Genomic DNA, 17,092 nt, shown 5'->3' on the forward strand with positions numbered 1-17,092 from the left:
ATTAGGAAATATGATGGCACCACAGGAAACAAATAAACTTTCAGACACCAACCATAAAGAAATGGAGACATAAAATTTACCTAACAAAGATACTGAACCGTGGGGTTCAGGATGCTGACTTCTTCTGTGGGTTCTTGCCCTACGAAGTTTGAAGAATTTTGAAGAATAAAACTCGTAGACAAAAAGGCTTCTTTAATAATAAATGTAGAAGTTTATTGGAAGCAGATACAAACTCCATCTGTGGAGGGGCCCCCAAATGGGAAAAGCTTGCTCTCTCTAATGGGAAAATCAATCTAAAAAAATATATCTCATGTCCCTTTGTCTCTGGTTTATATATGCTGCAGTTCTTTGTCTAACCTGACCCTTTCTAATTGGACCCTTCCTTGGTTTAGGACCTCTGTGCTTTCCTCATTGGTCATTCTGCTACATGGTATTAGTTTCAAAGCTCAAAGCCCACATGGTGCTCCCCTCTTTATCTCCCCTTATCTTGCAACATTCCCTTATCCTCTGTACAAGTAAGATAAGAATTTCGGCGTCTCCAAGCCTCCATCTATGCATTTCTCTCCCATGGGCCTTCTTTATCTCTATGACTCCCTAAACTTGCCTCTTTTGTCCCTAGAATTCCTTTCAATACAAAATAATCATCCCACAGAAACTTAAGAAATTGTGAAGAAAACAGAGATAAACAGCTAAAGAAAATCAGGAAAACAGTGTATAATAAAAGTGAGAAGTTTAATGAACAGAATCCATGAAAAAACAAAAACAAAAACACACCACTAAACATATCCTGGAGCAGAAGAATACAATGGCAGAACAAAAACAAACAAACAAACAAACAAACTCAGAAGAGATTTTCAACAGCAGACTCAGTCATACAAAACAAAGAATCAATAACCTTAAGGAGAGATCATTTTTAAGATGAACAAAAAAGTGAAAAAGTCTAAGTGAATTAAGGGACCAGAATGCAAGTGAACGGTCACTTCAAGGGAGTCCCAGAAGGAGAAGAGAGATAGAAAGGGGAAGACAGTTTATTTAAAGATAATAGCTTAAAACTTACCAAACCTTAAGAGAAATATGGAGATCCAGGTACAGAAAGCCCAAAAAACCCCACCATCTGGGCTGTAGGATTGTTTTAATTAAATAATTCCTCAAAGAAAGGGCTGAAAGAGTGTGAAAAATTTCCATCTTTACAAAAAATAATCTCTCTGGTGATATAATTTAACTTTCCAGAAAAATCATAAACTATTTTCTGTACAAAATGTATTTTCCAAGGGAAAATAAAAGATGTCGAGTTGCATAACTCATGCTTTTATTTTTTATTTTTTTGAGATGTTTAAAGACTGATCACAAAATTGATAGAAAGCATTGTGCTTTCTGTTTGGAAAGAAAACACGTTTTATTTTATTTTTTTAATCTATTTATCCAATTGTATTATTTTACATTCCATAATTCACTGGCACACAATCTGTAAGAACAGTTACTGATGGATGCATAGTAAATATTTTGCTTTACAGTCAGATTAAATTTCTGTTATGCAAAGTACAAAACAGTTCCTGGCACAGGAGTGGTAAATAGATGAGGTCAATGTGTTTGATGGATGCTTTTGTATTCTTTATCTGTGGAACTCCAATACACTGGGGGGAAATTTCCATTTAATTGAAGACTACCTTGTGAACTATTATGTTGATTTTAATAGATGATTGAAGTTAGCGCTGCTAGAATATCAGTTATATGTAAAGTAGAAAGTGCTACCATCCAAATAAAAATACAACCAAATGCCTACCAAGAATAGATATTCACAGAGAACAGTTAGTTATCACTTTTCCACCTTGTAATTTTAGTGACTAAAATCTCAGATTTTTAAAAAATATGTTTTTATTGATTTTATAGAGAGAGGAAGGGAGATGGAGAGAGAGAGAGAGAGAGAGAGAGAGAGAGAGAGATGAAAGAAGAATGATCGGCTGCTTCCTGCATGCACTACAATGGGGGATCAAGCCCAAAACCTAGGCATATGCCCTGAGCAGTAATCAAACTGGTGACCCTTCAGTGCTAGGGATAATACTCAACCAACTGAGCCACACTGACCAGGGCTCAGATAATTTTTATATGAACAAATCGTCTCTCATGTTTTGTGCAAAAAAAGAGGCAACCCATAAATATTTTAAATTCACATGGATGCACAAGTAATTTTCAGAGAAGAGGCACTCACACTTTTAAAGTGGGGGAAAAGATATGGAAAACAGTGATATTACAATAGCTATTCATTATCTGATAGTTCTTCTGAAGATCATTTTCATTATGTCAAGTGGATATCTCACAGGGCATATTTCAAAAATATATTCAGTGTCTTGAATATGCTGAAATTATTACTTTAGCCCAAATACCATGATTTTAATATTGAAGATTTCTGATTACAGCAAATTATCCTGAAAGCTATTTGCTAGCTGAATTTCTACTCATCCTGACCCATGAAGATATCTTTGCTGCCTGAGAAAGATACCCAATATATACTTGGTAACTTTTAAGAAATATTCATATGTTAGAACGAAACAAGAATAAGTGGTCTTTTATATTGAATAAAATGAGGGAAAAATGGGGAATGGAATCATGCTACCTCTCAAATATTTTAAGAAATAGTCATATGTTAGAACGAAACAAGAATAAGTGGTCTTATATATCGAATAAAATGAGGGGAAAAATGGGGAATGGAATCATGCTACCTCTCAAATGGAAACAGTCAATATCCTTGCTGTACCTTCACTTTCACCCCAGATGTTCAATGTGATTTAGTAAAAGACTCATCTTTTGAAAGAACAGACATTTCTCTTCATTGAGAAATACATCTTACTTTCTGGTTTTGTGTTCAGTCTGAAAATCAAGAACTATCAAACATATGTTTTTATGTCGAGTCATAACATGGAACTAAGGTTGTGTGATTATTATTTTAAAAAATGAGCAAGAAAAGGAAACAACTGGATGTCGAAGTTGATCAAAAACCCAAACAATCCATAATTATTACCATATATCCCTTCCACTATATAGAATATTTTTTCTAATTATTCTGTACATATTATCTTATTAAAATATATGAATAAGAACACAGCATTGGACTTCCATATGTCCTAATCAGCAAGTTATGAGCTAGTAAACTTTAAAGAAAAATCCCACAGGATAGGTCAGGCAGGAAAAAGGGGAGTTTTCTTTGTCCTCCAAGCATTTTACATACTCTTCTCCTGCTACTTACCACATTAGACACAAAGACAGATGCTCCGAGAGTGCTACCTATGAAGCCTTACCAACTTTACAATGATAAAAAACTACTCATTATAAATATGTACCCAATCTCTCTGTTTCTGTGAATAGGAAATTTGCGTTCTGAATAAATGTTTATGATAAAACATTTTCAGCAATTGTGTGAATTAATTAGAGATAAGTTCTGTTTAAAATGATAATAACAATAATAAAATGGAGTTCAGAAGTTTCAAAATTATGCCTCAAGGTAACATCTACCAAGTAAAGAATTTTTGATTAATTTGTATGTATGTTATTTTCTCTTCGAAATGTGTTGATTGTTAGTGTGCCTTATCAGCCTAAATGTGGTGTACTTATTTCTCCCTTTGTATGTGTGAGCACTGTAAGCTTTGACAAATGTTTAAGAATGGGAAAAAGTAATTAGCTTCCTATAATAATGCCAATTGTGATGTAAGGTGATTTTTTTTTTATTTTCAACAATGATAATGCCCTGTGTTTCTGTTCTTTCAAGCTTATAAGATATGGTCTGAGTTTTTATGAGTTGTTTTCTGATAATTTCTATGGACATGTAATAAAATTATTTAAATAAAAAAATCTGAGGAAATGTATTCACAGTTCCTTTTAGGAAGCGGATTTCTATCATGATTCATGGTTCTGTTTAGAACGCAGGTAAAATTTCTAGTTTAGGGTTTTCTATTTGTTTAAAGACAAACTTGTGTTCAGCAACTGAGCCACACTGAAAAGGCTCTACCCTACTTAATTTTTTTAAAGACTCTATCTCTCCTTTATGCTGTGTCTTTTTGCCAACATACCTTGACTCTATCTGTCTGCATAGGGTTAAAGGGTTTAGACATCCAATAGTTTTTGTTAGGAAGGTGGTTTCTGACAAGAAATTCCATAATCTTGACACAGCCAACGTCAAATCATATTAATCATGCCTAGAAAACTCTGGCAAGTTCTGTATGGATATTAGATCCCCCAAAGTTATTAATCTTATAACTGAAAGTTTGCCTTTTTTGACCAACATTTCCCCATTTTCATTACTCCTTCCTAACTTCTGGTAACCACAATTTTATCCTGCTTGACATTTTTAGATTTTAAATGTAAGTGAGATCATCTGGTTTTTATCTTTTTTTTTTAAATACATATTTTTTTTAATTGATTTCAGAGAAGAAGGAAGAAGGAGAGAGAGATAGAAACATCAATGATGAGAATCATCGATGGGCTGCCTCTTGCACGCCCCCAACTGGGGATCGAGCCTGCAACCCGGGCATGTGCCCTTGATGAGAATCGAACCCGAGACCCTTCAGTCTGCAGACTGATGCTCTATCCACTGAGCCAAACCGACCAGAGCATGTTTTTTGTCTTTTTCTGTCTGACTTATTTCACTTAGCATAGTGTCTTCCAGGTTCATTCATGTTTATTCAGAAACATAGCTTAGAGCAAGAAGAAATTTCCAAATCTTATTTAACACTAGAGTAACATGTTCCCTGAACATTTTCTTCTTTCATTATATTCCTTTTCATTAAATACAGTTGTTAAATACAGAAAGATGATAATCTTCCATAGGCCAGTACATCAGAAAATCTTATATCTTGTTCTTTCAAAACACATCTTGAATCCTTCCATTTATTTCATCCTGTACATCTACCTTGCTTAAAATTTCTGGAGGGAACCTTTCTCAAATATTCTACTAGTATCCCTTTTATTTACTACTAGAGGCCCAGTGCACAAATTTGGTGTGGCCTGCGGGGATTGGGCTGAAACCAGCCAGTGCATGAATTCATCCAGGGTGTCTGGCCCGTCTCTCCCAGTCCCGAATGGCCAGACGCCAGCAGCAAGCTAACCGACCGGTTGGAGCATCTGCCCCCTGGTGGTCATAGCGACTAGTCAAATGGTAGAACAAATGGCCGGACACTTAGCATATTAGGCTTTTATTATATAAGATATTTAAAAGCTACATGGACCTTCTTTTTGTTTCTTAAACAGGCTGAACTTTATAAGAAACTGCAAAATATTTTTCAAAGTACTTCTCCCATTTTGAATTTCCACAAACAATGTATGAATATTGTAAATGTTCTTTACCCTCGATAACACTTGGCATTGACAGGTTTTTGCTTGTGCATTTGTTTTAATCCATTTTAATAGGTGTTTAGTGATAGTTCATTGTGAGTCAATTACATTCCCTGTAGATTAATAATGTTGAGCATCTTAAATATGTTAAATTGTCAGCCAAGTATCTTGTTCAACTCTTCAGCCTATTTCATTATTGTGCTTATGTTATCATTGTGTTGTAGTTATGGAGTTGTCATTGTTCTTTGGGCATTCTGGCTACAAGTGTTTTTATGAGATATGTGTTTTGCAAATACTTTTCCCAGTGTTTCGTTTACCTTTTCAATTTCTTAACAGTTGCTTTTAAGCAACAGGAATTTTTATTTTGATGGCATTACATAAGTATAAACATATATTTATATTTTTTATGGAGTGGGCTTTTGGTATCCTTTCTAAGAAACTCTGCCAATATCAAGTTCACAGAAATATTCTCTAATTTTGCTCTAAGGCAATGGGATCACCCTCCTTTATTTTATTAGAATAAAGACTGCTTCAGAAAGTTTTTATCACAGTGTTGACCAGAGCTCAACAGTTATACTGGGTACCTCAATAATCAGTAGCAGGGTCATATGATTCAGATGCCAGAGCCCTACCAATTTGTTTATGAGAATCAGACTGACACCCCTTTGGTGGGTAGTATAAGCCCCTTATATTTTCTCAGGAAATAAAAGGTAAAATGAAGGGTCTATGGTGGAAATAATGGCATTTGTGATAATCTGGCCTGTGGATACTTGGACTATGTTTAATAAACAAACAAAAAAATAATAATTGTACTACAGTAGTGATACTATGAGCATCATGGTACAGTTTATAACCATTCCATCCATGATTAACAAGAATGGGAAAAGGGTAAAATATACAGTGTACATGAGCCACTCCTACATATTATGGCAAAGGGCTTCTTTGTAAAAGAAAGCTGCTTTGAAAAAAACACATCTGTTAAATCAAACTCATGCACTGGGCATTTTGGAAGTATCACTCTGTTCAAAATCGTGACTTCTGCCTCACGCATATCCTATTTAAATTCCCATTTTATAATGAGACATAGATCAGTGAAGTTTAGGGAAAACCTGAATCAGAATAAGGTATGACTTCTTCACATAACCACATTAACCTTCTCAAACATGTTTTCCTTAAAAACATTTATTCTTGCTTCATTGTTCTCCCAAATGATTACTTTCTAGAATTTTAATTTATTTTTAAAAAATCACAGATATTTAAAAAATAACTTTATGCCTGCAACTATATATTTTCCCTATGGTTAAGCCAAACTCTTTGTTCTATTCATGTAAATATATATCATATTTCAGTTGAATGTGGTAAAGACCTGTATACAGCCTCAAATACTTAACAAATGTAGAGATCATTAAACCTCATGTAAGCAATTAATTTTGCTATGCTTGGTAGTCTCAGACTTTTACTGCTCAGGCAGTCTCACTGCAATTCTCTGTATCACTGATGAAAAAGAATAACAAAAGTTAAAACCATGACATTACAGAAAAATTCCCAATGAAGTGTGTCTTTATTAGAGAAGTTGAAAGCTTATTCTCAATTAAGTTCTTTTACTATCTTTCATGACTCTTCATGAACAATAAACGGAACATTTCAGAACATTGCATTAATATTTATGAACTTTTCGCATGGCTAGTTACTAAGTATTTCGATTTGTAAAACAAGGAAAGATCCAGCTAAGAATTATGTACTGGTCATTCATTTTTAACAAAATGAAATAAATTAATGGTTCTAGAACTGTAAAGATTATTCACATCCCACAGATACATAGCTACTTACGTACTGTATCCACATTCAGGTATTGATCCATTCCCCTTTCTTCGCCTTGTGACTCCTACACCTTGATATTCTGTCACCCTAAAGCTGTTCTCCACTTTCAGAGCATTTATCAGCGCTATGTAACCCTGGAAAAATTCTCACTGCTTTCCTCATTCTGTCATGAGAAGTTACTCTTCACTGATTATGAAATTATTGATCGTCCCCATGAGCATTATCTATGCTGTGAATTATTTCAGTAAAATTTAAATCCAAGTACATATTGCATTTGATTCTATAACTTACTAGTAGTTTTTGCACAGAGATTGCAAATTTTTTTAAAGTAAGAGAACAAACCCATGAAATAGAATAACTTTGTTTAAAGTTAAGGACTTCAAAAATAAATACATCTGTGGGATGGGAATTTTGTTGTTGGTGAGATTAAATGAGATTCAATTTAAAGTTTTAAATTTTATTATGCGTTATCATCCCAACATTTTGTCCTATATTAAATGAATTGCAACATACATAAAGGTATTTTTAGTCCATTAAAACCCAATGTCTTTTTGTAATCATCAGCATAATAACTGAGTCAGTCAGTTTTACCAATGGATGCTAACATTCATGGGCAGAAATTAAGCAACAATATTCACATCATCTTAAAGCATCACTGCACAGATTACACCTAAATTATAAAGAAGAGACGTGTATTTACACTGGGAGATTGGGTGGCAGTCTTCGCTAAGTGGGCCAGGTGAGCATTGCCTCTGTGATGTAATGCAGTGGAAGGAGCACAGCATTTAGTGCTCCTGCTGGAAATTATTGACCTCCATCTAATCCAGTGGAAACACTTGACTGCATTCGGAATTGCATGTTCTGAAGAAAAGTGGCCTGACCTTCTCAAAAGAAGTAAAACAATGAGATTTTTCTTGATTTTGAAAAATAAGAAATAACACCAATTGCAGTGTGTGAGCATTACCTGAAATTTGGATTTTTAAGAAGAAAACACTTTGAAGTTACTTGTCAAGATTTGAATCTGGCTACATATTAGATGATGGTATTGAAATAGTACTGATTTTCTTAGGTGCTGCATGGTGATATGGTTTTGTAGGAGAATGTCATTGGGAAGGACTGTCATAATATATTCAGACAATCTTGGGATAAATTAACAAAAGGGAACTGTCTGCATGTGGGTAGATAGATTGATAGATAGTGACATAGATACATAAGTAAACACCAATGTAGATATGCATATAGATTAATGTATAGATATGGAGGGGGATGTGGCAAAATGTTAAATGTCAGAGAATCTGGAAGAAGAGTGCTTGGGTATTTAGTGTACTATTTATTCCTTTAACTTCACTGTGGGTTTGATTTTTTCAGAATAATTCAATTACTGAGGAAGAAAACTCTTTAAAAATGATTAGACTAAATTACCCTTTTAGAAACTTATTTTACATATACTGTTTATCTGGTAAAATACTGATTATAAAGTTATGAGAATGATTAGGACAAAATTATCACTTTGGCATAGGGATTTGGGGGAAGCTGAGTGTATTTTCTGGAGAACATATTAACTAGAGAAGCAACTAACCACTTGTTTGGTCTAAGATTAGAGGCACAAAGGAAAAGTTATGCAGGATAAAATAGAATATATAAAAATCAAAAGAAAAAATAAATATTAATCTATAAAAATTTTCAGCTTCTATTTAATTTTAATAATTTGAACAAAGAAGAGAAGAATAAATAGGTCTTACATATGAAAATATGCGTAAACTCACTTAAAATTAAAAGAACCAAAGACCTGCATACACTGAGATAGTATTTCTCTCAGATTAGTAGAAATGAAGTTTCTTAAGACACTAATATAAAAAAATGAGGGCATAAGTATTACTATTAGTGGAACTATAAAACAGAAAAACCTTTATGAAGAACAATTTGGCAAACAATATCCATCAGTGCTCTTTAACTGAGCAATTCCGCTTCCGGAAATTGATATTATAGATGCACTCACAACTGTATCCCATCAGGGCATTCATAAATATGCAAAATGCCTTGCATACACAGATATTATCACAGCAATGTTTGTAGTATCAATAGGAGACTAGTTAATTGAGTTCTGATCTATTCACTTAAACGAATATTATGTTAGTCTTTAAATGTATTGATTTGTTGATTTGTTTGACAATTATAACAAATAAATGAATTTTAAATAGAAAGTACAGCAATATACTATAAATTGTGCAATAATAACACAATATATATACATATATAGAGACATAGACATAGATACACATGCACATATGTGCACATCAACACATAGATTTTATTATATAAATGTTGTGTACCTTTCAAGGTGCTAAGAATTTGACACAGTGCTTTCTCTGAAGAAAGGACTAGATCATTGGGGAACAGGAAAACATTTTCCACTGGATCTTTTAAAATATAAATAAATGAATTCACTGGAAAAGCAAACATAAACATCAGAAAAACACTTGTGACAAGGAATGTCCAAAAACTCAAGATACTTTACATCAAAAGAGCAATTAGAAATAAAAAAAGATAAAGGGAACTGCCAATTCAGAGACTGACTAAAGAAAAAGGCAACTTTGACACTAAGAAAATAAAACAGCCACTCAATACATTTTAAAATTTTATATTAATTTAACAAAATCTGTACACTTTTAATTTCTCTCTTGTTTTTGCTTATCAAATTGTTTCACATTTGAAAGAGCACTTTATTGTGATATAAATTCTATGATCCTGTGCCACAGCTTCATGTCATTTATATTTTTTAATCTGAGGAGGGTTTTTTTCTCTCCTGTCAATTGTTGTTCTAGTGCAATAAAGAGACTTTAACATTTTGAAAAACAGAATTTGTGCACTTTCCAAAGATTATCTCCTGTCTCTTTATGTAGCAGAAAAATATAATCAGTGAGGTTTTGTTCTTTGAGTTATAGTATTTCTCCCCAGATTTCTAATTTAGAAGAATCTCTAAACCTGTTATATTTGTTGTGTCTGCTCTCTCTCAACTTGGGGGTACCAATCTGATGTGGCTGCCTACACAGGATCACCATTCCATGACGCTTCATCAGGTCCTATCTGCTGCTCCAGTGTCAATAGCTATTGAAGTTTTAGGGTTTGTTTATGTCTGGGGGCCTCCCTTCCTAAATCCCAGCACTCACAATTAAGGGAGCATTTCTGTGAGATACACCGAAGACAAGGAGCATTGAAGGCATGGCCTCAGCCTCTGTGCTCCTTGCCTGGCACCCCTGCATTCCTGTATCAGAGAGGATGTCAAATGGCTCAGCCTCTGGAGAAATCATTTCCAGAAGACAGTTTTCCTCACAGTGCTCTGTTCTTTGTTCTGCGGCATTTTACTTTTCAAGTCTGTCCTAGATAATATGTCAGAAATGGAGAACCTTTCAATTTGTGCTTTTTCATTGCTGTTATTAGTTTTTTTTCTGCCTTTCTCTCTTTTAAAAAAATATATTTTTATTTATTCAGAGAGGAAGGAAGAGGGAGAGGTAGATATAAACATCAATGATGAGAGAGAATCATTGATCAGTTGCTTCTTGCACACTCCACACTGAGGATTGAGCCTGCAATCTGGGCATGTGCCCTGACTGGGAATCAAACCATGACCTTCTGGTTCATAGGTCCATGCTCAACCACTGAGCCACGCCGGCTAGGCCTCTACCTTACTTTCTATGCACTTGAACGATCTTTTCTTCTCAGATCTGCAGCTGGATGGCAGGCTCTTATTCTGATCCTGTGGCTTCCCGCAGTGAGGACTGCTGGGTCAATGTCGATTCCTATCTGAGCCTGCTCCCTGCCTCTCTGATGCCCTGGCAGAGGGAATGAATGAAAAAGCACTGTCACTAGCAGGTCATGGTTGCTGTGTCTTTTTCTCTCCCCGACCCATCGATGGCCTTTTTCTTTTAGGATTCAAGTTTCCCACTCATCCCAAGTCCCCTATGTCCCCTCCAGATGTTTTCTGGAATGCAGAGAAAGCACGACAGCAATGAGAGAGAAAACAGCACTCCCTATGCAGAACCCTCAGATCTGTGATCGTTCTCAGACATCACTGCACATAGTATGACCAAGCTGGTTAGTGAGTGACTGTTCCTTCCAGATATTTGTTTTTGTAAGCCTGGCAAGCATCCAGAGAGTTTGCATCTTTAACTAGATCTCAGGAGATTCTGATTCAAACCGACCATTGACCACAATTTGGAAATCATTGCATTTGAGTGTTAGTTGCCAATTTATGAACTCTGAGGCAAGCAACAGAGACTCCTAGATGACAATGTGCTGATATTTAAATCTGCCAATTTTATGTTTGGGTGGAACTATACAAGGAGACCATAACTTATGAGTTTTAAACTTGTGACATCAATTGTATAGTAAGTGTTTCATTAAGTATTATCATGTTTGGTTTAAACTTCATTTTAAAACAGGGGTTTTTTATTGGGCAGGGAAAGGGGGTTTGTCCGTTGAGTTTCAGCCTTGTTCTGGATCTTTGTAGTACACGAGGAGGACATTGTGAGAGTCTGATTTAGGACTGGTGTGCATACTGTGTTTGTGGAATAAATAAAGTCCCACAATATGTGCTCTTAGCTGTTCTAGAAGAGACAATATCCCTGCATCCCATTTAACATTAATAAATGAAAATTTGGTTTTCTCAAATTAGGTTAGCATCATGGAAAAGGGAAATAATTTATGTTTCTACAGACCTGAAAACTTCAGTCCACAGACTAACAGCTAAGCCACAGAGTGAAAAACCAGTACAGCTAATACATATTGTGCAAGAAATTAATGCTCTAACACAAAATATAGCATAGTAAACAATACATTTCTGAGACAGGAAGGGAATGTAGCAACTATCTATCCACCTTACCGTTATGTGACAGAGTGAAATGCCTGCTTGCCTTTTGAGGCTCTGGCTGGGTAACTTTGATGACAAAACAGTATCTTGCAGGCAACCTGAGCTCTGAAAGGACATGCACAACAAAGTAAACACAACAAATTGTCAGGTTTTTTGTTTGTTTGTTTGTTTGTTTGTTTTTGTTTTTTAGAATAGGCTGCTTTGAAAGAAAGTCAAGAGCTTGAAAGTTTGATTATAATGAGGTGGCCATGAGAATGTGCATAAGATAGACACATTTATTTACTATCACGTGCCAGTAAAGGTTGTGAATGGCTTCCACTGCAGTAGCTGGCGACTGTACTTATTAAAGGGAATGAGCTGTAATTATTTGAAAACATGTCCTACTTCTGAATGCTTATAAAATGCAAACTAGGCTAACTGCTGAGTTATGGTAATAACTAGTAACAAGTGTCTTATTCTGAAGCACTTCAAAAACAAATTATTTAAAGTACCTACCAGGTGTAATAGAAGGCAAGATCAGAGAAAGTTTTTTTGTGGTTTTTTTTTCCCCAAGTAACCTTTAGGAGTACTCCAGAGCGTCTGAAAGTAGCTTATCAGTACACATTTGAACATTTTAATTATACACTTCAGAAAATACTTCAGAGTCATTTGACTAAAAGTGCAATTTGTGTATCACATTGTAGTACTTAAATCAACTATGAAATAGCATTTTAAATTAAAATCCAATACACTTTGCCTTCATTCTGTTCTAGAATATTGAAGCTAATTATAATTCTCAAATTAAGCAAGACGGGGGGAACTAACAATGCAATTTTTAGAATATCATACATTATTAGACAAGGAAATAACTATACTCTCATACTGAATTAAAAAAAAACTGCTGAATATGAAAATAAAAGGTGAAAGAAGAATAATGGTAAAAATACATTTTTGAGTGTTTTGCGGAATAAGCTTTTGAAGGATTATATATGCAATACAATTCTCTAATTACTCTCTTTTTAAAGCTCACTCTTGTCTAATATACCTGAGAAAATGGAGATTAAAATTCCATGCAGCTCTGCCTGAGTCCATGACTCAGTATACCTCTCTGATATTTAAGCCCAGGCTTCCCATAGTGTTATTGCTGGTCAATACCTGAAACTTGAAATTTTTCCACATGTGAAATCTTGCTGCTCTCATAATTTAAACCCCACCAATAAAGTGATTCCAGGAGAATATATTTCCCTTTATTGACTTCTCCCTTGATTTTGCTGAACCCCACCATTGAACAACCATTGTTTATAACCGAATTTCTAGGTATTGCTGGTTTGTCAACCACATTAGATAAGATTAAATGATTTTCCAAAGGAACTAATACATTTATACTCCACCCAGCAGTCCTTAAGATTTTTCTTTTTCTTTCTTACTAACACTTCATATTATCAACATTTAAATATTTGTGAGTGTAGTGTGATTATAGTATATTTTATTGTATTATTGTTTAATGTCCCTTACTATTTTTGGTGTACATTTTATTACTCCTGTCAATTATTTAAATTTTATTATTAATTTTTATTGGAGTTATTATACTTTGGATACAGATTCTTTAATTTTTTGTCTTTTGTCATGTATACATGTCACACACACACACACACACACACACACACACACACACACTCACATATATCTTGTCCCAGTTAGTAGATTGCTTTTAATCTCTTTTTTTTAAAAAAACACACACTTTATTGAAGTATGATTAACATATAAAAAGCTGTACTTATTTCATGTACAGCACTCCCACCTTATCAGCACACAGTTTCATTTTCTTTAATTTCAGGAACCTGTGGTCAACCACTATATAAAAGTATTAAATGGAAAATTCCATAAATAAACAATTTACAAGCTTTAAATTGCCTGTCATTCTGAGTAGCATGAGGAATCTCCCACTCTCATGATCAGGACATGAAATGTCACTTTGTCCATCTACTCACACTGTATATGCTACCCATCTGTCAGGCTACCCACCTGCCAATCTATGTCATCAGATTGACTGTCATGTTGTCTCAGTGTTAGTATTCACATTATTTTACTTGATAATTACCCCAAAGCACAAGAGTAGTGATTCTGGCAATTTGATATGCCAAAGAGAAGCTGTAAAATGCTTCCTTTATGTGATAAAGTGCAAGTTCTCAACTTAATAAGTAAAGAAAAAAATTATAGTTGAGGTTGCTAAGATCTATAGTAAGAGTGACTCTTCTCTCCATAAAATTGCTTATTTTATGAATTAAACTTTAGCATAGGTTTATATGACTAGGGAAAAAGTAGTCTATGTATGGTTTTTGTTTTCAGACATTCATTGAGGGCCTTGGAATGTATCCCCCAATGGATATAAGAGAACTACTGTATACAACTCAATGAGTTTGGGGATAAGTATATAGCAGTGAAACTAACCACTGTCAAAGCCAAAGGCATCTTTATCATTTCCCAAAGTTTCCTCCTTCCCCCCTTTAGAATCTAAGTAAGAATTTGAATGAAATTTACCCACTTAACAATTTTTAAATTTACAATACAGTATTGTCAGCTATAGTTACAATGCTGTGTAGTAACAATCCCACTCTGGATATTTATCCAAAGCAATTGAAATAATAAACTTGAAGAGATACTTTCTCTCCCATGTTCACTGTAGCATTCTTCACAAGAGCCAAGATATGAAAACAAAGCAAGCATCCATCAACAGATGTATGAATAAAGAAAAATGTGATACACACACCTTTGTCATTACACATGTTATAAACACAAACACACATACACAATGGATTTTTATTGGGCCTTATAAAGGAAGGAAATTCTGTCATTTGCACCAACATGGGTGGAGCTAAGGGCATTATGCTAAGTGACATAAGCCAGACTCAGAAAGACAAATACTGTATGATACGTTTATGTGAACCTCTGAAATAGTCAAACTCATAGATTCAGAGAGTGGATTGGTGGTTGCCAGGAGCTAAGGGAATGGGAAATGGGGAGATGATTGTCCAGGGGTACTACATTTCGGTTATGCAAGGAGGCCCACTAGAGAGCTTTTAATCTCTTAAAGGGGTCATCAAATTTAACAATTATTTTCTACAACTTTTTTGTTTATGTTTTATTTTTTAAAACCTTTCTCTCTCTCTCTCTGTTAATGAGAGAGTTCCAATACTTTTCTCTAAAGGTTTTTAAATTTTGCCATTAATACTTAAATCCTAGTCTTCTTAGAATTGACTTTTGTGTACGGCGCCACAGTTTTACATTTGGAAATGGACTATCAATTTCTGATTGTTCTACAATGCCATCATTGGCTCCAACCACATTTCAGCATCAGTTTTTGAGCTCTGTATTCTGTATTTGTCTGTATCTGATTCAGTGCCACTATATCTTAACATAGTTTTATCGGGGTGATGTTGGAGGGGGTAGAGGGATTGAGAAAAAAAAGAGACAAAGAGAACTCATGGACATGGACAATAGTATGATAATTGCAAGGGGCTACGGGGTGGAGGTAAAAAATTAAAAAAATTAATTAAAAAAGGAAATAATTGCCCTAGCCACTTCTGTTCTGCAGTTAGAGTGTCAGCCTGTAGACCAAAGGGTCTCAGGTTCAATTCTGGGTCAAGGGCACATATTCAATTGCAGGCTCAATCCCTTGCCCTGGTCAGGGAGTGTGCAGGATGCAACTAATGGATATGTCTCTCACATTGATGTTTCTCTCTCTGTCTCTTCCCCTCCCTTCCACTTTCTCTAAAAAAAAAAAGAGTTATTTAAGCAGAAAGAAGCCAAGTATAAGATTTGAGGATATGATCTTTATCTAAACCAAAATATGTAATCTTTGGTTCAGTAACGAATGTGAAATTCACTCTTGAAGAATTCCTTTTAAATATCTTGAATATACATAAATGTCATTGTATTTTCAATAGTTTTTTTCTCTAGACTAAACTTGTAACAGTATAATGAATAAGTGGAGATGCTACAAGAACGAAAGGGACATACTATTCTTTAGTTAACATTTTCTTTAATGGCATACGGTTTATATGCCATCTTTACCAAGTTCTTAAATAGAGTTTTCAATAAAATCATGTTTTTGAAAACAGTTTGTGTAGTTAAAAAAAAGAAAGAGCTAATGAGAAAGAAATAATATAAAAAGAGAAATAATATGAAAAAATAGATGCCCACATACATTCATCTTTTCCCCACGCATCTCATTTTCTCCCCCAAAATAACCAATGTTAACAGGTTGATGTTACTTCTCTCAATCTTTTCCTATGAATTACTAGTCTACCTATACTTCTATAGATAAATTTGCATATATCTTTATATAGCTATCTACAAAGTCTTACATAGTTTAATCTAATGTGTAGAAGAACATTAACAACTGGAAAAAAATCAAGAAGAAAACAATGAATTTATCCTTTCCATTTATTATTTCTTACAGTAAATGAAACATTTGTTCAATTGACTAACACAATTCCTGGTTATAAAGAAAGCAAATTTAAAATTGGATCATACAGTAAAGCCATACTTATATCACAGATATGAGAATAAATGGAAGTTCTTTTCTTTATGTCTGAATGAATCTGATCATTTCCTTATGTATTAGTGTGTTAGCATAAGCAAAACTGACCTGAACACATAAGCAATTTTTTTCTGCAACATTTTTTGCAGTTTTCAGAAGGCAGATTAATTAACCTTAAATATATTTTCTTAGTTCACATGAAATATGTAAAATGCTATTTACTTCGAAGTAGGTAATTATTTTTTTTCTGGGAGCTAAAATCACTTTCCCTAAAGCAAAATCATTCTGACATTATCAAATATCACAGTGTGGTTAAAGAACAATTATAAAGTAATTTACAGAATAAATCTCATTACTTTCTGGAGGCATTTTTGAATTAAGTGAATGAAAATGTTACCATATTTGACTTTCAGCCTTGTTTTCTCCAAATAGTTGAACATGCAGAAGAAAAACAGCAACATGTTAATAGTGATAAACAATCAACATTCATATGACCTTAAAATATTGCCTTTCAAAAAACTCCTTGGGCACATTTTTGTTTTCCAGACTTTTTA

Source organism: Myotis brandtii, unplaced genomic scaffold, assembly GCF_000412655.1.
Source record: "Myotis brandtii unplaced genomic scaffold, ASM41265v1 scaffold1082, whole genome shotgun sequence".
Classification (NCBI taxonomy): Eukaryota; Metazoa; Chordata; class Mammalia; order Chiroptera; family Vespertilionidae; genus Myotis; species Myotis brandtii.